This window comes from Varanus komodoensis, unplaced genomic scaffold (genome assembly GCF_004798865.1).
Source record: "Varanus komodoensis strain SLA01 unplaced genomic scaffold, ASM479886v1 scaffold9, whole genome shotgun sequence".
In the NCBI taxonomy this organism is placed as follows: domain Eukaryota; kingdom Metazoa; phylum Chordata; class Lepidosauria; order Squamata; family Varanidae; genus Varanus; species Varanus komodoensis.
Genome location: NW_025336598.1, coordinates 34,498,619 through 34,525,309, shown reverse-complemented (window position 1 = coordinate 34,525,309; position 26,691 = coordinate 34,498,619). Strand labels below are relative to the sequence as shown.

General features: G+C 39.4%; 1 protein-coding gene across 14 annotated transcripts in view; it reads right to left on the bottom strand.

Moving 5' to 3' along the window:
* BAZ2B (bromodomain adjacent to zinc finger domain 2B) overlaps nucleotides 1-26,691 on the bottom strand; it is a 644,512-nt gene that overhangs the window by 133,922 nt on the left and 483,899 nt on the right. For 13 of the 14 annotated variants that reach the window (XM_044418074.1, XM_044418080.1, XM_044418065.1 and 10 more), the window contains exon 2: nucleotides 18,462-18,504. The gene's annotated coding sequence lies outside the window, so the exon portion shown is untranslated. Of the gene's footprint in view, nucleotides 1-18,461; nucleotides 18,505-19,292; nucleotides 19,311-26,691 lie in introns of those variants that run through there. The other variant, XM_044418067.1, reaches the window with a different exon arrangement.

Here is a 26,691-nt window from a genome sequence, read left to right as displayed (position 1 = left end):
CTCCATCCACACTAGCAATGCTATACATGCTCAGAGGTGTTTACTAACAAACTGACTAATAATTAATCCTCAAATGACTACAAGATGCGTGTCTTGCTGTTCTTGCATCACCTTTTAAGTCTTTATGTAAGTGCTTCTTTCTTTGGAATTCCCGCCCAAAGGTAGGCAGGATACAAGCTGAGGGGGCCTTGCACAGCCTGCAATGCCCCACATCAACAAAACTGGGGACGGTAGCAATATGAAATCTGTACTTTTGCCAAGTCTGGCCACCCCTAGCATATTATCTTGCAGCATTCTTATTTTTAAAAATCCAACCGTTTTCTCATAAGCAGTAAACTCAGACACCAAACAACACATGTAATAAAGAACAAATAGAACCTGTGCGCTAGAGATACAGACAACATTCTCTCCATTCATATAAAGCAAAGGATTATTGTGTATTATGCCTGGAAGGGTGTATTGTTCTGGCCTTGCAGATGTCTAACTTCTCTGAATGTTACGTTACTCTATGGATACCAGTGACTATTTCAAAAAATTAAGAAAGCATTGAAGGAAACTGCAGGCACACAATCATGCTACTTTTAAGAATGCAATGAATGCGCAGGTTCCTAAATACTGGCAAACATTTGAAAATTGTGGCAGTGAAAAAGAAGTGAAGGAACAAGGAGGAAGTGGATACAGGGAATGACCCTGGGAGGTGTCCCATGGAGAGACAGAGAATACCCATAGTTGGTGAAATGACACTTACCATCTAAATCAGGTCAAATAACCTGAAAAACCAGTTTCTATTGAGATTATTCTGCATCTCTTTTGAGAAGTACTTGCAGCACACCCACTGCATATGACACACTATGCACACACTCCTACTGAGAGACTGCCTTATCAGGTGAAGTTACTCTGTTCAGAAGTATTGCCCCTGTTGCAGGACTGTTGCCCCAAAGCCACGTTGCAACTTTGAGCATTGTGCTGGCACTCTGAGGTCATCTATGATGCTGAACTGGTGCAACTAACTCGGGGGGATGTTGGTTCGATGTTGGTATTTGACCCAGACCTCGTGTGTCATCAAGTTGATGCAAGTCCTTCTAAAGACAGTTGCCTGAGCACCTGAGCTTGTGCATAACCACTTAGGAAATCCAAGTCTAGACAGATGATGACAGGCTACTGTGCGTGCACCACACATTGTTACTAGTAGTGAGAAGTCCACTTGCCTTGCTCATATAAGACTGGCTCGAAAATGGGATGAGGGTCTTTTTTTTCTTTTTAATAACTGAGAAAACACCATTTCTTTTCCATGCTGGTCCAAAGTCATTGCCCATCTTCTCTCCTTTGTCAGAGCTCCTTAATAGCCCTCCTGATACACAAACACTTCTCCCTCCCTTTCAAGGCTTACCATCTAGTGAAGCAAGAGCAGAAGCAGGTGGGAGGGTGTTTCCTTTCTCTCTCCTTGGAGCATGCAGGAATTGTGGCTCCACTCCCTCCGGGCATCAATCACACTGGGATCAAGACGATAACTTCCGCAACACTGTAGGCATCTCTGGAGCAATTGCCCAGTTCCTGGCAAAGGGGAGCCATGTCTTTCCCACACGCCAAGGAGCTGAAAGGCCTAAAGGTAGTGCAGGAGTTTTTGTTCTACTCACTGCAGCATTCATTCTGCCAGGAAATGGGACAGTCACAGATGCTAACTACCAACTGTTGACACTTGTACTCAGCCTTTACAAGGAAGAAGAAAACCTGTATCTGTGGTTCAAAGGTTATGGAAAAACAGGCTGCTTGTAAGTAATGGGTGTTCTTTGGCCATATATTTATACGAGTTCATGACTTACGAAATTGTTTCTTAGGCAGAACAATCTTGTGGGTGTTGAGAATCTATAGTGGAAAAATACACTTTCCAAGCACTGGAGGAGGAAAAGTGGAGGTGCAGGACTGCCACATCTTCTCCCACTGGTTCGTGGAGCAGGACAGCTTATGCCTGCAACAAGCTCATGTAGCAACAGCCCCTTTACATGCTGTTATTTCCCTCTATTGTTGCCAGAGGGATGTCTGTAAAATCCTGACACGTATGGGGAACCTCATTTAGCTCAGGGGACACACTCAATTTTAGAGGAGTTTCTCAGAGGCTGCAGGGTGGAGGGAGGGGAAAGGAGAGAGCCAAAAATACAAAAACACCATAAGCATATGGTAGCTTAAACATACTACCGTCCTTAACCAAGACTTAGGAGAGAGATTTCAATAGGGAAAAAACCTGCAGAAAAGTCGGAGAGGTTGGGGTTGGAGGAGAGGAGTCACGGCTGTCTGGGAAACCCAGGAAAGCCTGGCTGGGACATCAATGCAGAGGGATGTGGCCCCTTGTGCTGAGGTTGCTCATCCCTGTCCTATGGTGTCTGGAACACCCTCCAAGGCCCTATCCGCCTTTACTGTAAGCAGGAGGGCTCATCTCGTGCTGCCTGAAGCAACCATTTGGAAAAAATGGATTTAGAAGGAAGAGAGTCCCTTTTTAAAGTTAAAAAGGATCTTGATTCACATATGGAATATTATTTTAAACATGTGTTTTCAATTCAGACAAGTTCTTTATAACTATAATCCATGAAAACTTCTATTAATAAGGTTTCGTGTTTAAAGTTATTGTCCACTTCTGCATTCTGGCACTTTTAGCTTGATTTTAATCAAATGCTAATTATTCACTACATCTTGCATTAATCCCACTAAGCTGAAGACACTTTCAACTAGACGAGTGATGAGTTGTTGTCAGTTGTAGTATTATTTAGTACACTGATTTTTTTTTAGTATGTTCATATTCCTGCTTTCTTCGATCATGTGGAACTCAAGGCAGTGTGTATAATGTTTCCAAGCAATTGCTCATTCAAGCATGGACTAGACTCATTTAGCTTCAGTAAAACAGTTGCATCATATGTTCTTCGGTTCAGCCCTAGGACAGTATGGAATTTCTGGTGGTAGTAAATTTACGGAATTTGCTGCATGTGGGTCACTTGGGGTCAGGCACCACAGGAATTTAACTCACGGTACAGATGTACTCAACCACTTTTCTTTGGAAGCAGACTGTACAAGATGGGTCAACTTAAAAAAGGGGTAAGCAACATGGTGCTCCAGGCACCCCCCACCGCATTACTGAAATTCACGGCAGCAGAACAGAAACCAGAACAATGATAAAGGATGGGAATAGGGAGCATGTGGCCTTCCAAATGTTGTTGCACTACAATTCACATCATCCCTCACCACGGGCTATACTAGTTAGGGCCAATAAGAATTGCAGTCCACCAACAACTCAGGTCCACATGCTCCTCACCCATTTTAAAGACAAGTTGGCCCGTAAAATGAGTTGCCATACTTTGTATCAGTGTCAGCACGATAATAATATTTGTGTGTTCAAACAGCAGGAGAACTGCACGGGTGGGCAGAATCTAGTGGTAACATGGCAGTTCACTGCTGATTTTCAACAAGTTATCTCAAAGCTTCCTATCAAAAATCCCTTGAGCAGGATTTGAACAGGGAACTCAGAGATTGTAATGAATACATCACATCACCTCTGAAGTCCAGCTGCCTATATTGCTGGCTATATCCCATAATAAAATCAAGACATGGTGAGGTAAACAATTTAACACCTGCTTCTTACATTTTCCCAGCATTATTATTATATTATTGCTAGACCCAGAAAGAGCATTCAAATTTGTAGACTGGTATAAATGTGGGCATTTATTTCTTCTTGTTGTTGTTATTTTAGTAGATATAAGGAAATTACATTCCTGTATCAGCTTTATACAGATATGATAGAAAAAGATTGTATCTGAATATTTGCTATTATATAGATTAATAAAGCTCTGCTTGCTCAGAGTGACAGCTTTCAAAAGGGTTTTAGCCTAAATTTCTCCCCCACCCCCACAATACTACATGAAAAAGGAACTGAATTCACACTATCTCCTCTGTAATGCTAGTTAATTTGTACTGGGTACTGTGTATTAAAATATTCATTAATATACAGCTCTTAAAAGGTTTAAGGAGAGAAAAGGGAGGAGGAACACTGATTCAGAAGCTTTGCTTTTTCCCTAGAAAATACATAAAAGACTGTGAAAAGCAGTAAATATATATCCTTTCATTTATCCATCAACAGAAAATAGACACACCAGCCTGTGAGAATACAATATTCATTTTGCTGCAGAAGAACAGACATTGCATAACAATGAGATTTGCTAATGAAATCAACCATCAACCTGGAATACATATGTATTAAACCAAGACCTCAGTGTCATTTTCTTTTTGCATCGTTTGTTCTTTCTCTGATTCCAGCACTCCCACCCCGACTTTCAGTATTTTGTCCTTCCCTTCAGTTTTCACAGCTTCAAATATAGATCTATTGTACGACATTGCATAAATATTACAGATGCAATGCTTTTTATTTTAACACTTTCCCCCGCTAAATGTAGATGCTAACTGCATAGGTTCTATCAGCATTGCTAATGTACCCTTGAAGGAAAAATCAATGGGTGCTAAGGAGACAAAGGAGGTTTATTTCTCTGGAAAACTGTTGGGAGTATTTCTCATCAAAACTGTTTATGATTTAGACTGTGTAGGTGTACAAAGACATACTAATATATGAGACCATATACAAAGTTTAAGAACTAAAAGAGCTTCTATCAATACTAGCTCAATTCAGCTTTTCTTGTCCTCTAATAATTACAAATGGCTATAGTGAGAAACTGCAACATGCAATTACATTTTCATTCACTGGTATGCAAGAAGACCCTGCCATCTTATTAAATGTGATTAAAATAAACTTAACGATCCTACAACACCTGCAGTATATAACCTGGGCATATACGTGGTTGTTTATCTGAAAAACAGAATCCAAATGCTATTTTAATATTATTTGCTGAAATTATTGATGAGCAATAATGCTATCTGCAAATGTGAAACTGGTTTTTAAGAAGAAACTGCTAAATACAAATATTCAACAATGCAGTTTTTTTCTGAAATGCATTGTTTGAGTGCGTATACTGGATTTAATTAACCTGCACAACTAAAAAAAATTATCAGTACATCCTTCTGTTGATGCAATTAATCCTAATTCATGGCACCATGAATTTCTGGGTATAATTTCGGAGATAGCTGTATTGCTACCGACTAAAAGAGTAACTTAGCAAGCAGTACTGCTGTAGCTTTGTGCAGACCATACAAAGCTCACTGAAATTCAGAGGACTAGTGATGGATATTGGACTTGGACATTATGCCTATATGTTGGCTGTCTTTTCACCAGCCAGTCCTACATCACACTTTAAGCTACCTTCCTAGTTTAAAAGAGAAATTCTACAAATGATGTAAATAAATCAGGGCTTGGCTGGAACTGTCATGCATGTAAATTTCACTCACAGAGCAGAATTCCTTGTACAACCCATGAAAAGTTTCTGTTGGTTTCTCATGGTTTGCTCCCTGGCATCCCAGCCATGAACATTTGTGCCAGCATTAGTTTAACATTATATTGTGTTCTGCTTGGGGCACAATTATTGAGGGAGGATTATGTTCGTCTTTGTTTTTTGGTCAGCTCTTGGTGATTTTCTCATTTGGAAGTGGATCACCGGGGAAGTCTAAATTGTGTTTTGGAAACAGGTTTGCACAAATTGCCCAAGCAGAGGTTTTTGAAGATTGCTCAGCTTCCAGTGTCCAGTGAATTGCAATACAAGTTGATGTCAAAGACCACCTCCATCAAATTCCTTTAAGGCAACCATGCTTCTTAACACTCATACACTCAGAAGTCAATCTTACATTCCCTTTGAGTCCAAAAGTTCTTATGAAAGTCACAAAGGCCTCTTGGAGTTAAAGAAGTTGATCCTGTTTTTGTTCTTCTTTTACTTCCCCCTTCACTCTCAATTGTGTGAGCTAATAAAAAACTTACAAATTTCTATTGTAAAAGAAAGCTCATGTAATGCTATTTGAAATGCAAAGCACTGTGAAGAATAAGAAAAAGAGTTATAGAAAACTAATCTGACCATTTTCCAATAATTTCCATGCTTATCCTGCACACCTCCCCCCCCACTGCCACCAAATCAGTTCATACTATGTTTACAGTGGAACTGAGCAGCAAATAGAGTTAAATTAAGGCTAGGTTCACTTTCCAAAGCAAAGACTACAACATCAAGGGTTTGAGAGAAAACTAATTTTAATGTAACAACCTTGACCCTAGAAAGCATAGGGTCGCTTTTCTTAGTGATGAACTGTGATTGATTTCTATAATTCTAACAATTGTCAAGTGAGGGGAAGAAAGAGTGGTCCAGGCACGTTATAGAAACACATGCCATTTTAATCTTAACAATTATTTATTGCTTTGCAATACAGGTCAACTATCTGATTGAACATGATAGAATATATTTTTAGGGCCACAGGCATTTCCCACTGGTGTCAATATTTTCTCCACAGATTAAGGACAGCAGATGGTCCTTAGCATATGCAAGAGCCATATCAATTTGAAAGACTGTTATCTAAAGAAAGGAAGATTCTAAATTGGCTCACCAGAGAATGCTTAAAATTGTATTAGTCCTATTTCTACAAATATTTGAGAAATTAATCATGGATGTGTGTTAGACTCTTTCTCAAAGCCAGAGGATAAAAAGCATGGAACTTTCTATATACCAAATTACAAATTATAGTCCAGTGCTATTATATTTGAAGCAACTCGAATACAATCCTCAACCATTTACCATAAAATGAATGGGATAACTCCCAGAATAAGTATTTTGAAGAGAGTACCCTTTAGTTATTTTTACATTGTTGTACAAAGCACTTTAGAGAATCTTTGAGTTGGCAAAACCAAATTAGAGCCTTTTGAAAATAATCACAAGACCACAATGCACAAATTTATTGGTATTCATAGTCTGTATTCATATTTTCCAGATGAACAAGGCAGCACTTTCAGTACATAGGAAATTATTCTAAGCACTTTCTTGAATGAAGTCTGCCTCATACAAGACGAGTACCATAAAACAATAATTCCACTAGAGGATTATCCGTAAGATTAAACACATGCCGTATTATTCTCCTGTTCTAGGTCTGGCATCACAAACAGTTACAGAAAAAATGGAAAATAGTCGTTTTTCTCCTGGAATCCAGCTGGCCTCAACCAGCATCCAAAAAGCCTATTTCCCTGTCTCCCAGCACCACAGGGTGTTTGAAAACCAAAACATAGGGCTTTAGTATGCAGAAGTCAGCCAGCAGAAAAATATGGTTCTTTCTCCTTTAAGCCATAAAGTTACCAATCTTTTAAATCAAAATCAAAGACATGCATCACACTGGCATTTAGCTCTGATCAAGAATAAATCCATTATGGTAGTCCTTGCAACCTGGTGTCTCATCCCCGACTGGGGCTGTCTGGGGATGATGGGTGCTCTATTTTAAAACACGTGTGTGTGTGGGGGGGGGTACCAGGTTGGGTACACTGTGGGGCAACACACAATGGTTAATCATCCTTGGTAAAAAGTTCTGAAAATATGCACAGCACCATGATTTCAACCATTCCCATTGGTCATTGTCATGTATTTATTTAGTACTTTATTTAGTACTTTAGGTGTTCCTAAATACCTTTTTTTCTTTTATCTCCCATGGGTATCCAGCAGCAAATGTTAGCTTTAGGGTCTAGCAGAGTCTTTCTTTTAGATTGTTGAGCCTTTTAATTTTAATTATGAGGATTCCAAGCTTGGGGGAAAAAATCCCCCCTGCCCCCAATTCTGGAAAGCAAGCACACTTAAAAGCTGTCATTTAAAACATTTAGGCAATAAAGCAGGCTTATGTTTCTATTATAATGAAACAGCTCAATTTGTCCTGAATTATGACGACTACTATTTATCTACTTTTAAGGAATAAAAGCAGAGGACAATTTATTAAAGCAAGAGCATAACTCCTGAACACTGGAAGGTCACAGCCTGTGAGTTGAGCTGCTAGCAAAAACATCTCTGATGCTCCAGAGCTGCCATTTTTCTTCCTTGACAAAGACTCCATCTGCCACAGAGCCATTTACAGCCTCAGAGTCAGAATATCAATGATTTCCAACCATTCTGCAAGTCTGCTTTCACCTTGACATCACCTCTGTAATACATCTAAAACAGATGATACATACATCCCTTCTGCAAGCTCCACGCCCAAGCTTTATGCAGCTGATAGGCATTTAAGCCATTTTCTGATGAGCCATTTTATACTCATGCCAAATTGGAAAACATAGGAGTTTAAAACTAGAACATTTCCTACTTTTATGTTCTACCTACATGTATTAAACGAATTAGAAGTCCCTCACTTTAAAATGTAAGGGCAGAAATTATTAGCACCTATCTGCATATGTAGGGCATGCTTACAAAAGATTGGGAAAACATGCCTGGGCTCTATGTGCCAATTTATATATTCAGTCCTTACAAATCTCACAGCACTAATTTCAGTTATCCTTTGGTGGCCTGTATAGCAAAAGGAAGGAACAGCAGTCCACAAGGAGAAGAGGGACACAAATCTATGTTTATCTAAGATACAGATTTCATAGTTCCTCTCCAGTCCCCCACACCACCACCCCACACCCTGACAACACATATGGAATGCTGAACTGGGAGCAGAGCACACCTGCCGAATTCTCACCTAAATATAGCTCTTTCACTGTTCCCATACCACTTTAATGCCTGTAACAGAGTACAAGCTCTCCAAAGTAGTCAACGGCTTATTAAAAAGCGATCAGAGCCGTGTGTTGCCTGATATATGTTGCAATATATACAGAGCTTCCTCACTGCGCAAAGTGGACCTGGCCTTGGCTTAGGATGAGATGCTCTTCACATATTTGGTACAGGAGATGCTACCACAACGTTGTGCTGGTTGTTGCTGTAGCATGGAAGGATGGAACCAAGGCTGCCTTGTCCTGCAGTTCTCAGTAGACTATTTGTGCAGGTTTCTCTCAGGCAGACCTTCCCACATTTGGCTTTGTCTTCTTGTTATTGCTGCTTCAAGGTACCAGAATTTTAAATGCCAGTAATAAATATGTAGTATACTTGTACCTGATTTTAGGGCATTTGGTGTGCAGAGTTTCAATTTTCTGTAATGTTAAAGATATGAAATGACTAATACAAATATAAAGTAGTGATGTCTCTCTACATCAAGAAAGAGACACCATTCCTGTTGTGATTTTTATAAAGAAATCATACAATTTAGTTATTCTTGGCTGGTGTTTTAAGCAAATGCTGAGACAAGGGGGAAAAACCCTTCTGAGGCCAGGTATTGAAGCCAAATATTACCTCTGCTGTGGAATTCTAGATTTGTAAGTTATGCAGATGAATTGTGCTGCAGAGATTTAGGACTGTACCATTTCAAACTCTGGGTTAGAGGTCCCAGGAAAACAAAGTTTTATGAAGAAGAGAGTTCTAACTTAGCCTTCCTCCTAATACGATGTTTCTGATTTGCCGGTAGAGTTCTTTTCAGGAGAGTGAGTTTATAATCCCATACTTATACTTTGATATGGCATAGAACAGAACAGTAGTAGAGTTGGAAGGAGTTTGTCAGGCAATTGAGTTCAACCCCCTTCTCTGCTTCCACATGTGGTCAGTCATCTGGCTGCAGGCCTGCACCTTTCCAGCTTAATAAAGGTGGCTTGACATGCTCACTCAATGTATAATTACGCAGGCAGACCTGAGAACTTTGCAACATGATAGATAATTTCTGAGACAGAGCTCCATAAATCAACTAATGCTGCCTAAGCCAAATAAAGGTAGCACAGATCCATGACATAGTGGCAATCACAGTATTTACTACTGGAAGATCCAACTGTTCTATAAGTTGTACTCTGACTCCATAAGTACCTATCTTTGCCACTCCTTCCTCTAGTAATAACGACAAACTATGGTTGTCATCTGTTCTTCAAGGCAATTATGGAAACCCTTAAAATATTACCATCAGTACAGTCTCAAAGGCATACAAAGCTGATCTATAGACAGACAGGTATGTGACGGTATGTACTAGCATTGTTACAGCAACATCCTCTACCAGACACATTCTTGTGATAATTCTCATTAGAATTTATAGGACGATGATCCCATTATCTGGAGGGGAACTTGTGTGTTTGTGTTATGCTTTATCTGGGATTGATGATGGATCCCAAACATAATTTCTGTTCAAAACAATCCAATGATATACCACCTTACTGTTTTAAAAATCTGGGGACTTCAACACTGCAAATCTCATAGATAGATACCACCCCACATCTATGAAATACAACATCATCTACAGTAGACTTAATTATCATAATTTTCATCTTGTGTTTTGACACGACTGAACTTCAAGACTATACACATTTAACTAGAAGACCCACTGAACTTAATGAGATTTATTTCTGGGTCTGTTTGCACTATTAAGATGTATTACTTTATTAAATAATACAAGTTGAAAACCCATTTTTGTTGAAGTACTGTATATGTTGAGGCAGAAGTTTGGGCCTATTCTGGTTGGATATAAGCAAAATCTTTTTTTCAGTCTAAAGTTCATGCAACTGTATTTCTAAACAGAAAAACATCAATTTATTTCTTTAAGAACTGAAACACTATTTGTTCAATTCAGAAATAAGCAAAAATAGCATTCTAACTTTCTGCCTGTACAAATTAACTTTTAAAACTTTTAAAAATATGTCTTCTCTATATCAAACATATCCCTTAAGCATGCTATACAAACTTAACTGTAAACAACAATTGATTTGGAAGGCTTCAGCTTTTCCTAAGCAATACCAACCAACAGGAATCCTCGTGGTTTTATTCAAATATATTACTGCTATTTAACTGATAAAACCAGCTGGTCTTAGTAATAAAATACTACAGAAACTTCAGTTTACATCTGAATCTTCCTAATTACCATCTGTACAGTACTGCTTAATAAACTACTTATTACTCCTAATAGGTGTTAATCATCAGCTGACAATCAAAATCTGTTCTTTATCCCTTTAAAGAAAATGACACTAACTGTGCGATCCTACCAGTTCTATTCAGATATAAGTACTGAATTGAAAGAGACTTACTCCTAGAAAAGTGGCCTGTAATCCACAAAATCTTATGCCATATTAAATGTGTTTGTCTCTACAGTTATTACTTTTTTTCTTTGCCTATAATCTGTTTATTAGCAGTGGTCCCAATCAATTTGAGAAAGATTATTCTTGTGCACTTAGAATGTTATTTCCAGCTCCCCAGAGTTACTTTAAAATATCTTGCCCACTCATCAGAATCAGGGTATCTTGCAAGAACAAAACAAAAAATGACTGTCATTTAATCAATATTTGCACTACAACCAGATAGATAGATATGAAAGTTTATACCTCTGATTTCAGTGGATTATATTTACAAGTATGAAGTGATCAAATATTGGGTTTAACAGAATATTTGTTTTTTTAAGCTTTACACTTTATCTAACGCATATACAGTGATGGAAATTTGATCCCCTCTGTTTTTGATATTCAGATGTGAGTGCTTTTGTTTATAAAACCAGAACTATACCATTCTTATACACAAAGGTGGAATATGTGTGCTCACAGACACCCCAAGGTTTGCAGAAGTAGTTTTTTTTATTTTGTTAACAAAATAGACTCTAAAGGTATAAGGCCTGAAAAATACAAAGACTGAATGTTCACTGGCTGTGAAACACCTGTTGACTGCTCAGATAGATAAATGGAAAATCAGGTGGGAGTGGGAATGTAATGCAGTATCATGGAAGAGGACTTGCCTGAGTGAGCAGGTACACTCTACACTGGAACAGTTTGAGTGCCTATTTGCATAATGCAATAGGTTTATTAACAGTTTAAATAGTGCAAAACCATGAAAACTCTTTCTGATCTGATTTGTTTTGCACAATTACTGCTGCCCACGATTACTGTTTGCACATTTATTGCCTTTTTAAGCCATGGTGAGTCACTGCATGTACTAGAAAGTCTTTAGCCATGGTTGATCATGTCTGAACCTAGAAACCTTGGGTTATGTGAATGCTAAACAACTCTTACATAATGCATTGTCTGTTGCTATGTGAAGGCAACTCTCACTTAACCCATGGGTCCCTGGATTCAGATGATACAACAAGCTGTGGTTTAAAAATATTCAGAATGACTATCAGCATGCATCACTTAAATACAGGCTGTTCAATCATGCAAACTGGCCAAGCAGCTAGCCATCAGAAACTAATGTTTTTCAAAATTATTTGCTTTTTATCTACTTTTTTCACTCTCACATAGATACTTAATGAAGGGCATAACACAATCAAACAGCTGAAGCCTTGTTTGTTCTTCAGTACTTTACATAAAACATTCTTGCTGAAAGAATCATGGAAGAGAGATATCCTCAATTTTTATACTTCTAAGTTTTGGTATTATGAAGGAAAAAGGTTTAATATTTTCATGAACATACTAGGAAAAGATAGTTTAATTCTCCATTGCCAATTTTCTCCCTCAAGCTCATCTGTATTCTACAGTCACACAATGCAGATTTTACTTAATCTTTACTGCTGATTTGTCAGCAAATGAGTCTCTGAATTACAAACACCAAGCAACTCCATATTCATTTGCAGTACTTCAACCTTAATATTTGTCTCTTTATAATCTACATGTATGTTTTGCAAAACTACTTTCTTTAAAAAAAATAATCTTGAGATGTGTAATTACTTCTTGCCTTCCATTTTAAACAGTTTTACTTATTGCAAACACTTAAAATGGTGTGTAGAGATCTTATTCTTTTAGGTTTCTCAGTTATAATTATTGTTATTATATAGAAGCAAAGGTTTAATTAAATCTGCAGGTGCCGCACACATACAAAGTGGTGAATTTTTCTGAACTGTCTGTTAAAAAAAATAACGGTGTTTCCATAATATTTCCGGATATTAAAACAAAATTTGTGGTTTCGTGCTGGGTCTGAGAACACACAATAAGCAGAATAACATGAATCATCACCCTTAAGTGAGGGAAGAAAAGCCGTAATTTGGAGTGTTTACATGAACAGACTCCCTACTGACTAATGAGAAAAAAACCCAAAAGGTCTCACATCAGTCAAGAAAGATAATTTCACCAACCACACCCTCAGTGTCAAAAGCATCAAAGCAATAGTTAAGGGGGGGGGCATCTGTGTGTGTGTGTGTGTGTAACATGTATTTTAATAGAAAAGTCTTACTAGTAGTAAGTTAGGAATATACACAATACATAGGGAGGACATTTCTTTATGATTCTATCGAACAATAAGGTCAGATATTATTCTGAGCATAATGGTTAATACCCGCCATTCCAAGTTCTCCACTCTTACTAGGAGATTTATTAGTGACCCTTGCAGATCATGAGGCTGATTGGGAAGAATGAAATAACAAAGTGGCAGTTCAGAGGGTAGTTGAGCTCTCCTGCGTCCTAAAACTGCATATATATATCGATGACCAAAAGAGTCAGAATGAAATGGTTGAATAGCAAGGAGATTTTATTCAGTGTCTAGCAGTCCACATGCCTTTTCAGTACTTCACACACATCTCGATTAAAAGCAGAAATGAGCCTGATGGCATTGCCATTCAGCCGTGTCCCCGGCACGCATCTCAAGAACCCTCTACCAGCCAAGGCCGAACTTTTGCGATGCAAAGCCTGCTCTTCTCAGGGCCAAAATAGACACTGCGTAACAGCAGCTCTGACTTTTTCTTGAGTAGATGCAGACCAGCTTTTAAAAGACCCCATCCCTACCCTATGCTAAGGTCCCAATTCGGGAGGGAGGGAGAGAGGGAGGGAGGAAGGGAGAGAGGGAGAGAGAGAGAGAGAGAGATTGTTGTCAGAAATATTTTAAAGCCTTATCTATTTGGCCTTTCACTTCGCCTCCCTGCATTATTTAGTACCCTGAAAAATCAGGGACAGGTGACAAGGACATAACAGGGGGGCAAGTCTAGCGATCTAATTCCCAAGCTTTGCCTCATGCAATCCCAAGTGGAAGAAAAGTGAGTGCCTGATGCATGAGTTAACCTGTGCCCAAATAAGGAGCAGCAAGTAACACTAGTTGATGTAAGAAGAAAGAGCAGGCCTCATTCGGGGTTGTTCTACATAAGTAGCTCCAGAAGTGGTCACAATTGTAGGATGCAGCCTGCATGTGTATGAGACTAGAAATATATTCAAGGACATGGTCTGCTCAGTCCTCTCCTGGCTTCAGTGTGCACCTAGTTTAGATCTGAGATTTCTGAGCCAAATAAAGGTTAGTATGAACTCACTACTGGGTTCTGCATATCTGCACTACAGCAAGATCAGAAAATAAGGGTTTGTGAAAGAATCGCCTATTTAGGTATAAGCTAACAGCAACTAGGTAAGAACTGTGGTGCCTTTTTCCTAACAATGGTCTGCCCAGCTTATGATCCACTAACCAAGGGAGAGGCAACTCCCTGCAGGCCGCATCCCCCACAAGTACTATAAATAAGGGGGGATAAAAATGAAACTAACACACCTTCTGAGTCCCAGAGGATCAACACCAGCATGCAAACAAACCAATGCTTTGGGCACTTTGTAACAGCTCTGGATGCTGGTTTGTTTAAAAAAATATTAAACTTCATTCGTTCATTCACTCATTCATTTAAAGCTTTTGTATCCCGTCCCCTACAGAACATCTTGGGACGTCTTATAATAAATTTTTAGGGTTCTGTCAAATTTTGGGGGATGTCAGAGGTTGCACTCAGGGGCTGTGAGGAATTGCATATTACCCACACCTACACTAAGCCAATACCCAGCTTCCTGCTTTGCAGGCTCCCACAAGAAGCAAGCAAGCATCACATGTGTTAAAGGCCTGGTAGGTTATTATACGTGGCTGGTGGGTGATGAGTTATAAATTGCATAGGGCCAGCTGCAGGCGATTTGCCTCTACCATTTCCTGACCTGTCCCACATTGTGAAGGCCAGGCCACATCTATTTTCAAAAGAACTCTGTAAAGTCAGAACTCCTAAACTCAACAAGTAGCAAATACTGCCTGGTCTCCAGGTTTTCTGGAAGCAGAATTTAGGAGTTAGAAGATGTGAAGCAGGGCAGAAGAAACTATTTTATTGATTACTCTTTCCTCCTGCAGCCCTCTTTACTCAGTGAAAATCTGCCTTAGAAGGTGAAGAGACTCTCTGAAATCGTGTGGGAGGTTGCATGCTCTTCCGCAAGTTGAAAGCAGCCCTCCACTTTGTGGAAGAACATGTCTAGACCCAACAGAACATTCTTGTTCTATTTTTTCGACAGAGTCTGTTATCTAAAATGAAACCACGTCTCTTTTCCAAACTCAGGTGTTCTGCTGCTCGTGTATTCCGGATTCATCATTTCCATCTCATTTGCCAGCTTGCTTGGTTCTGCACTTCCTCCGGTTGCTTCCAGCCTACATGTAGCAGGTTAACTTAGCAACTTCCTCCTGTTTTGCCATCACATCACAGGCACCCTGCTAAGCAATGTAGTCACTACAAAATTGTTCTTTTGACCTTTAAATTACTTGTTCCCTTTTATTTAATAGATTTGCTTTCTCCATACAAACCTGGCTGTTTTCCGAAATCAGCAGATGCTAGTCCCTTTCCCATTTCTAAATATTTTTAAGGTTGCATGAAGAGGTTTTAAATAACTTCATGTTCAGCTGTGGAACATACTGTCAGTTGCAAGCAGAAAGCATTCCCAACTTGGGGGCCTTTTAAATCTAACCTTAAAAATGATTTCTTTTAGTCAGCATTTCTAGAATGATTGTTTTAGCATTTTTTCTGTGCTACCAGATCTAATTTTAACTTTACTGATTGTAAAGCACCCCTGGGATGCAAGCATGAAGGTCGCTACTGAAATACAAGATTGCAGCATACCGTAAAATATTCAGCTTACACTGGAGAAGCTAAGTGATACCCAGTAAATTTTTGCCTGTAATGCAGTTAAAACAGCAGCAAAATAAATATCTATCTATATCTTTCACTACCAAAATCAGAAAATAAACTCAAATTCAATCAGAATGGTTATAACATAATATAAAATACTTTTTTTGAGGAAACTGACTCTTTCTGAAAATCAATGCTAATAGAACAAAACAGGTACTGCCTATGCACTGAATCAGCACAGACTAACAGATAAACTTCCTATCTTTAAAACTTCCTATCTTTCTAGTTAATAATTGGCTCTGATCCAAGGATATATAACAATGAAAACTGTTTGTTTATTTATTTATTTAAGAATGGCTAAAGAATACTACATCAAAAAATACCAGAGCATTGTACCATAAATTAAACTGCAAACCATTTACAATAAAGGCAGAAACATCCATGAAACGGTGGCTGGAATTTAGTCATTAGCCGAGAAATTTTCACTGTCTAAAAACAAAACTTTCCAGGAAACATAGAAAATAAAGGAACATTCTTCTGGGCCTGATCTCAGTTGGTAGGGCATTCCACAGAAAGAAGCCAACACTCTGAAGACCCTACCCTCAAATCTCTGACTCAAGTAGTAGCACCAGGATTGCTCTTGCAGAAGACAGGATGGTAAGGAGGAAGGTATGTCCATAAGGTTTCAACTTGTGTTTCTCCAAGAGAGAAGTTTCCACACTTCATGGATAACCCTGCTCATCAAAGGGTCGTTAACTTTTTTAAACAGTCCTTTAAACATCAGCCCTGAATTGCTAAGATAAGCAGGTGATAATGCTATAATGGTGCTGTGAAAATGGATTTCTCCATATCAGGCTAAATGACACAGGAGTGGCCAGACTGGGTTGTTTTCCTAGTTGGTTGGCAACTCTGGATTTAAAGCCATGAGTTCCCGTATGAATTCCAGTTAACCGCACTGACTCCTCTTAAATAGTGGTGGATACTCATGACCTCAGGTGATGGGAAAGGTTTTTCAGCCCAAGGACAGCATTCGTCATGGTTTTGCATTATGTTTGAATATGGCCATTAAATTCTAGTACCAACTCCATCACCACCTCTGGGTTCCGGCAGAGGAGGGTCTACACTTCCACTGATGCTGCCACACAGCTTGTAGCTGGTGCTACTATACAAACCTCTCCCTCTCCTTAATCCATGCCTCAGCATAGACTAGAAATAACTCATCTCAAAACTTCAAGTTAATAAAAATACAAAGGAAAAAAGCTAGACCAGGAAGACAATGTGTCATTAAACACACAATTCTCAAAACAGAGAAAAGCGCATCCTGGCATCCAACCTCCTGCTCATCCCAGCCCCACGGGCCCTTGGGGTTGAATCAGTACTATTGGGGTTGAATCAGTATTATCAGAGCTATCCAGTACTATACATTATCTGGAGAATACAGTGGGAAATAGAATACTGAAGATTGTGGATCCACCAAATTATTCAGGATGCAATCCAAGTAGGCTGCAAAGTGTTCTTAAAAGTTCTAAATAAACTGTGTGAGCTGTCAACAAAACAAGGTTCAACAAAATTAAGTAGGACAGAAAATGCAACCTCACATGGCGTATCAAGACATGAAGTCAGAATATTGCACCAACAGAGAGGAGATTGGCATTTTCAGCAGTTAACTTTTTGTAATGCCTAGTTTGCTCCATAGCTTTACAACATTCCACCCCAATCTTAAACACACAGGGATTCAAGAAAATCCTACCATGAGCACATCAGGAAACCAATGAACCATATACCAAGCTTTAAACATGACTCATGTTTCAGCAGAAGGGTTCTTAAATGTAAAAAGAACAGAAAATAACCTAGTTCATGTGGAGACCTCTATCATGTGTACCTCTGGATCATTCTTTGGAATTAACAAGCATTTCAACAAAACCATATTCCACCTAGTGCAATTAGGATCATAAAGCCAGGCCCATGACTGTGTTTTTAAATGTGACACAAACAGCCAGTTTCTAAAATTATTTATTCTCACTAATAGCAATCAATTATTTAAATGTGACTTCAAAATGAGAATGAAAATCATCTTACTAATTTGTACCAGTTGCTAGAAACTGAATTTTGTGCATGGCAAATGCAGCAATACACCATAATAATTATAATATCAAGTAGCACACAGGATATAATTTCACTTAGTAAGGCCACCATTTTCATGAGTGACAATAATAAAGGTAAACAATAGAATAGGTATACAATGTGGACATTACTACTGCATTTCTACCAGGACCATCTGAAGTAATTTTCCTGCCTGAGATGAACAAGAATGGGTCCCCACCACCCATTCCAGGTACAGAAGTCACATAAGAATGGCAGGGTCTGATGCACCTTCAGGATTTATGAGTGAGAAAAGTACTGCACTGGGGCAACAAACAACATATACAGGAGACGATGCATATATAGATGGCCATGCCTAAATCCCACTGCAACAAAGTGAGCATAAACACTTAACTATGCATTTAAATCTCACTGATTTCCAGGCACTTAACTTTCTTTGGACTGCGCCCAGTTTTTCAGTCCTCTGATACCACTCAACTTCTCCAAAATCTATCATAATGTCAAGATATTGGGAAATTACTTACTGTGATCAATGTGGTCAGTTCTGTGGCATCACTGTATCGCAAACTGCAACACAACAGAAAAGTAATGGTCAGCTGAATCATTCACAGTTGATAAACAATCGCATCAATTGCAATATGCAGGGATTTCTATGAACAACCAGGAAGGATCTGCGGATAATGAAGACATAACAAGTACAGCACCACCACAAAAACAACGCAGATCAAAAAGCATTAAGATGCCGCAGGGTGACTCTGTGTGGACTGTACCGTAGGCACTTCTTTCTCTCCCCTGCCACCCACAAGCCTAGTACTACTGTGCCAATCATGCTAATAATAATCCATGTACTGTAATAACCTACCAGTAGCCCATGCCTTCAAATGCTGGACACCTGACAAAGCCCATACCCCAAGAGGAGGCATATTAGAGCCCCTTCTAACCCTGCTTTTCCTTCTTCCTGTCACTGCCTATCCACCAGCAGCTTCCATTGAACAAGTTGTCTGCATGGAAGCTGAAGCCCCCATGCAAATAACTGGGGACACAGAGGCCCATTTGCACAGTCCCTGTCCATCAGAAAAGTGGCCAAAGCTGGACACCCCTTCCTGTAATGCCTTCTCCTTTCAATGGGAAAGCCGTCATGCAAACAAGCCTCATTTGGTCATTAAGCCTCATGCGATTAATGGCTGCAGGAGAATTGGAATCATGCATACGCTGCCTCTCTCACTGCGCTTATGGGGAACTTGGTTGTATTGATCAGAGCTGAAAAACACAGGGGGCGCATACATGCAATGCACACAGCAGGCTTCCTGGTGGATTAAAGGGGCAGCAAAGTGGGACCAGTGAACACAGCTCACATTTAGTGGTGCAGCCAGGTTATTTTAGACATTGGACCGTTGTCTTAATGCATCCTTCTTGTTGTCATCTAGATGTTTTGGACTACATCTCCCAACATTCCCAACCACTGGACATGCTGGCTAGAGTTGACCAGAGGTAGTCAAAACCATCTTCGGGGCACCTGTTTGAAGGAGGCTGGTCTAAAGATATTGTACTAAGTCACTTGCAAACACAACTATCATTACTTTGTCTCACCCTCCACTCTGCCTAGCATATTTTCTGCATTCCGTACTTTACAAATGCTTTTGCCACAGCACAATACCAATCATAATGGCGGGGGGGGGGGGGAGATAGAGAACCTTTATATCCATTTCATTAGAATATGTAGTTTCGCACTTTAAACTCATTTAAATCATGGCTTCATCTTGATCACACTGGAGTTTGCTTTTGTTGCCCTGATGTTTAATGAATTTACTTAAGAGTAAGCAACATTTTGCTCTAGAAGTATATTACACTTTTCTGCAAGTAAGAATAATAAAATGACTGTCTGGAACCATGTACAGGTCCAGCTATCTGCCTTTTTATTATAAAATGTTCCCCAAAAGAAGAAAATATGTAGTCCCCTGAAATTCACAGGGGTTAAGTTCCTAATGCACGCGCGAATTGTGAAAACGTGGGGGGGGGTGGCCACACGTGCGTGTTGAGGCAGGGGCGGGCACACATGTGTAGAGATCATTTTCTCCAAGCGAGTCCAAACTCGGAGGAAACAATCTACTTGTGAGTAAGCCGCTGCATGGCCAGGCACCAGCTTACTCACAAGGAAATCAGCTTGGACTTGTTCAGAGAAAAAAGAAAGACTGAAGTCGCAAACGCTGAACCGCGACTTCACAGGGGTATACTGTACTGTCATGCAGTGTCAGCCCCAGTGCGCCTCAATGTGTCTTTGTTGGTCCAGGGCACTCCCAGCCTGCCCCAGATCACAAGTGGATCTCTAAGAGGTGAGTAATGGCAGAAGATCCTGGGTTTCAGGTCATATCCTTGCTTCATCACTGCCCTGTTTCTCCTTCACACAACTATACATCACTTAAATATGCCTACTGGCTGTAAATATTGAGACATTAAATTCGAGCCTCAGCTGCATTATCCCAAAGGTGGAGCGAAACACAGTGTCCCTACCCCAGAAGGGTCAAGTGCAGTCAGAAAGATTCTGTTCACTTCATTGTGGCACATTAGCACATGGCACAGAGCAAAAGAACTGGTATAAAACAGGGAAAGTGGTTTAATTCTACTTCCTGCTGGTAAACCCTCCTGCTCCCTGAGTTAGGAAGTGAGAAGAAAACACTAGAAAGACCAATAACAAAGATGGAACAAAAGTACTGACTAGACTTGTTCTCCTGCCTTTAACAACAACTTATCTGCAGACTTCAGCAGCTAATACTTTTTATGGCATGAAAATGTATGCATTATCACCTGCTAATGCCTGAAGATCAAGCTGCTGTGAAAGGCCAGTGAAGTAAAGGCCAGAGCAATCCTAATGCAGAGAGTTTCTTAGTCACTTTCTCATATTCATTCAGACTGCTGCCAAGTTGCATCTCTCACATCTTCAGGCAGAGCATGTGTGACAAGATTGGCCACCAGAGAGTTCCTTTTCTACTGTATTTTCTTTCTGCATTCTGAGGAGGGAATAGCAATAGCAGCCACAGCAGCCCCATATTGTCACAGTATTTCCTAGTTTTCAGGAGAAGCTACTCCAGCATCTAATCTGGCCTTTGCAGTCCTCAACTTGATACAAGTATGCGTATGATGTAGTTTTACAATGCATTTATGGCTCAGATTATGAGAATATCTATTCCATGCACCATCCTGAAAATGACATCTCCAAGATCTTCTAAAGGTCACCTTTGAAGTCAAAAGCCTGTATTATGCAAACCCAGCACCATACATGAAAGAAGTTAACAAAACCAACCTTGTAATGAAACATAACACACTAAGACATGAATGATGTAACATAAGAATATTTTAATAAAGCCTACCAGGAAACAGAGAAAGGACTTCACAAGACCATCTGCTCTGACTGAAATCTTCCAATAGAAATGGAAAGATACTTCATCTGTCACCCTTGCAAGAATAAAGGTGACACCAAAATGGAATGGTGAAATTACCAGGCAATGTCATTCTGCAAACATCACTGAAAAGATTCTTATTTGAAATTACTCAACAGGTTATACCTGCTATCACCACACTTGTTTGGGAAAAAAACTGCACCATCTGTATAGCACTGACACAGTAGAGCATGATAAAATATTGTTCATTCTGCACTGCGGAATTTGGAAGCAAGGACAACAGTTAACCAGTTTACAATGGCCACACACACAAGGCAACTGATATAGAGGGAAAAGATTGACAATTCTTTCCAAATATACTGTAGTCTGTCTCACGATGTCCACTGTACTTACATGATCATGTTATTTCATATAAGGTAAAGAGATGGTTTCCTCAAGGCAACCTAATTACCCCATGAATTGTGTTTATGAGGGTTGTGAATTAACTCCTCACCAGCCCTGCAGTTATTGTGTGTGTGGTGGGGAGGAATCTGGAAGATCCAGGTTCTGATCCTCACTTGGCCACAAAGCCCAGTAGTGGCTTTGGGCCAGTCACCGACTCTTGGTCTAACCTACCTCACAGTGTTGTTGCAAAGATAAGCTCGAGAGGAAGAGGAGGAGGATTATGCAAGTTGCCTTGAGTTCGTTTAACAGAAAATTGATAGGATATTTAAAATATTTATAGTGAATAAATAAAATAGTAGCAACACTTACACTACAGCCTGTTTAAAATACACTAGCTGTAATCCAAGATCCTTGTTTTATCTGTCATAACCAAAGCACTGGACTTACCAGAAAGAACTATGATCATATCTGACCTCTAGCTTACCAGGTAGGTAGCATATAATGTAGTAAATAAATACTAAATTAAAACTTCAGGATTTACTGAAAGAACATATTTTTAGGCAAGCATGAAAGATAAAAGGTTGGTAGTTTGTCACACTATCATCTTTATATTTTAAAGCATTGAAATTTTGCTGTTTAATACTTTGGGAAGCACAAGAGGCAGGTAAGGCTGGCTCTTGTCTACCAGATTTCAATCTGTGGTTCACAAAACTCACTGAAATCCAAGATGGGGTAGTGGCAGGGAGACTATTATGTTTACTACAGGACTTGGGGATAAGTTCTAAGGGCTCTTTATGTGTCTTAGGTTGCAGCTGTTGCCTCATTCCTTATGAAGATAGCAAGGGGCTTTCTCTCCTCCCAGTGGCACGGGGAAGCTCCAGGCCAGAGGGCAAGGCTTTGCCACTGGATATGCAGGAGCACAGAAGGAGTCCAAGCCTTTGCAGGCCAGGGAGCAACTTCTGCTGGCTGGAAGGACACCATGCTTCCCAGAGGAAAGTCTGAAAGACAGAAATCAGAACTCATCTCTAAATTACCTCTTTTGCCAATTTACTTTGCAGAAATTGTACCAAAAGATTAACAATAGCAAACAACAGCTGCTTCTTTAAAACCATAAAACGTGGTTCTGGAATTGACCTTCAAAGAAAATCCCATGAATCAAGCCTGTCCTAGGCAAATCATAACCTCTGAGAGCTACACTGTCCACCAAAATGGATTCACAACAAGGATTTTACTAGGATTAAAGAATTTGCCTCTCCGAAAACAATGTTTGACGTGAGATCTGGATTGCCTTTAGCTTGAATAGGGACCTGAATAGCTGATGTGTTGTCTGGCCTTAATGGTACTTCGGTAACAGATTATCACTGCAGGATAGAAGAGTCCCAATGAAGAGGTGAGGAGTTGCAGGATCACCCTATAAACTTTGCTCCAGCTGTGTGCTCGTCACACCTTCCACCAGCTGTGTGAAAAGATCATATAGATGTACAGCTCCGCCACAGAAGGAAAACTCCCAATGGGCCCAGGATGCCTCTTTCTATAGAGGTGTTTTATACATACACCTCTGTTCATGTGTGAGCAGTAAGTCAATTTGCTGGGGGTTCTGCCATCTGTGGCCCTTTCATGCAGCCTTTCATTCATCCAGTTGTATGCACCTGTTGATTCCTCTGCTGTGCGATTTTTGTGAACTACATATTTCTCTGTACTTTGAACTCTGTGCTTGTCATACACAACTGCGCATGTGGCTTGTGATTTGGTCTGTGTGGGGCCATGTGAAAGCTTTCCCACATGTCTGCTTTGTATTCCTGTGCATATTCACTGTTTAAGTTTGTGTGATCATGCTTGTGCATGCACAGGGTTGGTGGCGGATGGATGTATAACTCTGTGCTTCATCAGTTTTTGAAAATGCCAGCACCCACTGAAAGCCAGTTATTCATTCTTTGTCTACAAGAGGCCAGCAGTCTCAATTAACCTGTTTTATATTACTAGGATTTCTTCTTTCCTTTTGATAGACTTTAGCAGTTTTTTGTTCACACCTTCAGTTTGCTGCTCTTGAGAACTGCTTGCTATACATTGTTAATCACAGCCAAGGGCATTTTACAAATAATCCTGCACTTCAAAGACAGCATGTCCATATTTCACATTTTTAAGAAACTGCTCAGCTATGTTTAGAAATTGATCATTTCCTTGCGCTTTACCATTGTTTCCAAAGCGTGCTGCACACTGCAAGGTCACAAGTTAAAAATGATTGACAAATGACTGTTAACAAATGCCTTCTAAGGCAGAAGTTAAATATATTCCAGCCTCTCACCATAATTAGTAAAAATCGTCATGCTCTCATTATATTCCTAAAATAACCCTCTTTAAGAGAAATGATCATGCTGGATAGACTCTGGTTAAGATTTCAAATGATAAAGATTAAGACTACATAATATATTTGCATTATGTTCTACATTATGTATGAGAAATTAGAAGTTCTTATGTAGTTTAGCAGAACTATGGTTTTCAGAACTATGTCAGTTTTATTCATTCCTACAAAGACCATTTTGTTCAACACCACAACAGCTTACTTGGTTTTTAAGTGTTATTAAACTCTTGCACTAATCTCTTATTCACTTTGGTCTGTTGTACTTCCTCTGTGTTATAATTTTTGAAAATAATTACCTGCATCACATTTTAGGTATACAGTGCAAATAATAATAATAATAATAATAATAATAATAATAATAATCAGTTGAATCCAGTCTTAGTTATACTTGATCCATGGAAATCAATGAGACCAATGCCATGATTAACTTAAATGCCAATTTTTCTATGGGACTATGTTAAGGAGCTTATTTTCAATTTGTTATTGTTTTTTAAATCTTTGAACTGTTACTAGAATGTATCTTGGCTTTTATTTTTTATTTTATACTGTAGCTTTAAACTTTTATATTTTATCATGTTGTGGTTCATGCTGTTAATTGTTGTGAACCACCTTGAAAGCTTTAGCTATTGGGACAGTATAGAAATACATAAATGTAACATCAGTGCCTTTGGATTCAACCCAATACTTTGAATTCATACAGTGCTTTAGAGTGTTCAAAGCGTCCCATAAGAAATGTAAATACTACTGACTGGGGTGCATGAAGAACAGATTGTCTCTGCAATGGGCATGGCCTTAATATAGAAGGGAACAGGGAGTACTTTACACAGAATATTGTAATGTGTATCTGTCACGTCCTTTAATCTAACACAATTCCACAATTTCTGAACCATTCTGGGTTGCAAGATATAGATCATACCCTCAGTGCTGATGTGCCCTCTGGCCAAATGTCAGAGGAATGTCCTATGTAGATTTGCTATTCTTTCTACAGAGTACAGATAGTAATGGTGTTAAATCAGATTTGCTGCATCCTGAGAATCAAACCATGCATTGACAACAGTGTTTTGAAAAGCAAATAGCAGCCAGAGTAAGGAACTTTTAGGTGGGAAACCAACATGGAAATTTAGGATGGGAAGCATATGACCTGGGTGCAGCTTCTTTTCTTAAATTGGCCAATTTAAGCACACTTTTTAGCAAGCAGGAAGAACATGACACACTCTTTGGGTCTGACGGAAAGAAAATGTGTTTAAGGCACTTTCACAACACTAGGAGCCAAGACAGATGCCTGAGATAATTTTTTTAGGTAAGCAGCTAATCAAAGGTGGCTATGATCCAGGCTCACAGCTGGCTAGTAGGAGTGTTCCCCAGTCTCCTGTCACTGTTTGCTTGAGCCAGGATAAGTAGCTCTTTTGAGTCACTTTCCTTCCCATGAGCAACACGTGAAAAGTGAGTTCCCTGTGCATCAAGGGAGGTGACCACTTACACATTGCCAAAACACAGGAATTGCAGCATCAAATAAAGTGAAAAGACGTATGAACGTTTGCATATTATTTGCATATGTTAATATATGTTGACATAATGCTGGCCATTTAGGTAGCAATGAAATGCATTTCATAGTGGAGAAGACTGTTACCAGGTGACTTTGGGGTAACTTCAAGACACCTGGCAGCTTGCTTACCTCTGCTCTCCATGTTGCTGCTGCTGACATTTCCTGCTTGTTAAGTAATTTAATCCTGAGAAAAAGTACATAGACTGATCAGTCCTTCCCAATCCGGTGAACTGGATTACATGTCCCAGCATGATCATTAGTCATGCTGACTGGTTATGATGGGATCATGGTCCAACATACCCAGAAGAGTACAAGCTTAAGGAAGGCTGCAGTAGATTCATTAAAGGAATTTGACTTAAAGGCCTACCTCAAATCCAATGATTTCAATAGGTCCACTCTAAGTATGACCTATGTATGGATCCAATATAAAATCCTAGGCTGCAACCAAGGGTTTATCTAAGGTATATGCTGGTTACATAAATTAGGAAAAGAATTGAAGATAGATCTTTCTAGTTCTCTATTCTGTGTTTTTATTGTTTTGTTCTGTATTTTATAACTATTTGTTTTGCATTTCCATTTCACCACCCAAAAACATGTGATTGAACCTTTTTTCTGCTTTAAAGCTTCCTTTGTTCAAAACTTTCTTTTATCCACAGGTGCTAAAAGTGAAGCTGCAGTAGCTGGAGATCAGTTGACTCCTTTGCATTGCCTTGGGACTGTTTCTGCATTTGGAGGAAAACTGCTAAGCTGCTCCAAACACAAGGGATTTACAGTGGGATATAAATAACTTCTTAAAAAATCCAAATGCTAGAAATAAGAAACATGTGAAATTTAGGTATACAGTGGCATGGATATGATTTAAAAACAAAACACACCTGGACAAGGTCTACTGAGAAATGAAAGATAGGTGAGCTTTCAAGCCCTCAGTTCATTCCTTTGCCAAAGTACTTGGCATAGATTCTTGAGCCAATACATTTGGCAGCCATTCCTGCACTAATGCCCAATTGTCCCAAACTGGGATTTTGCCAGTTTTCTTAGGAAACTACTTTGATGCCCTTATAAAT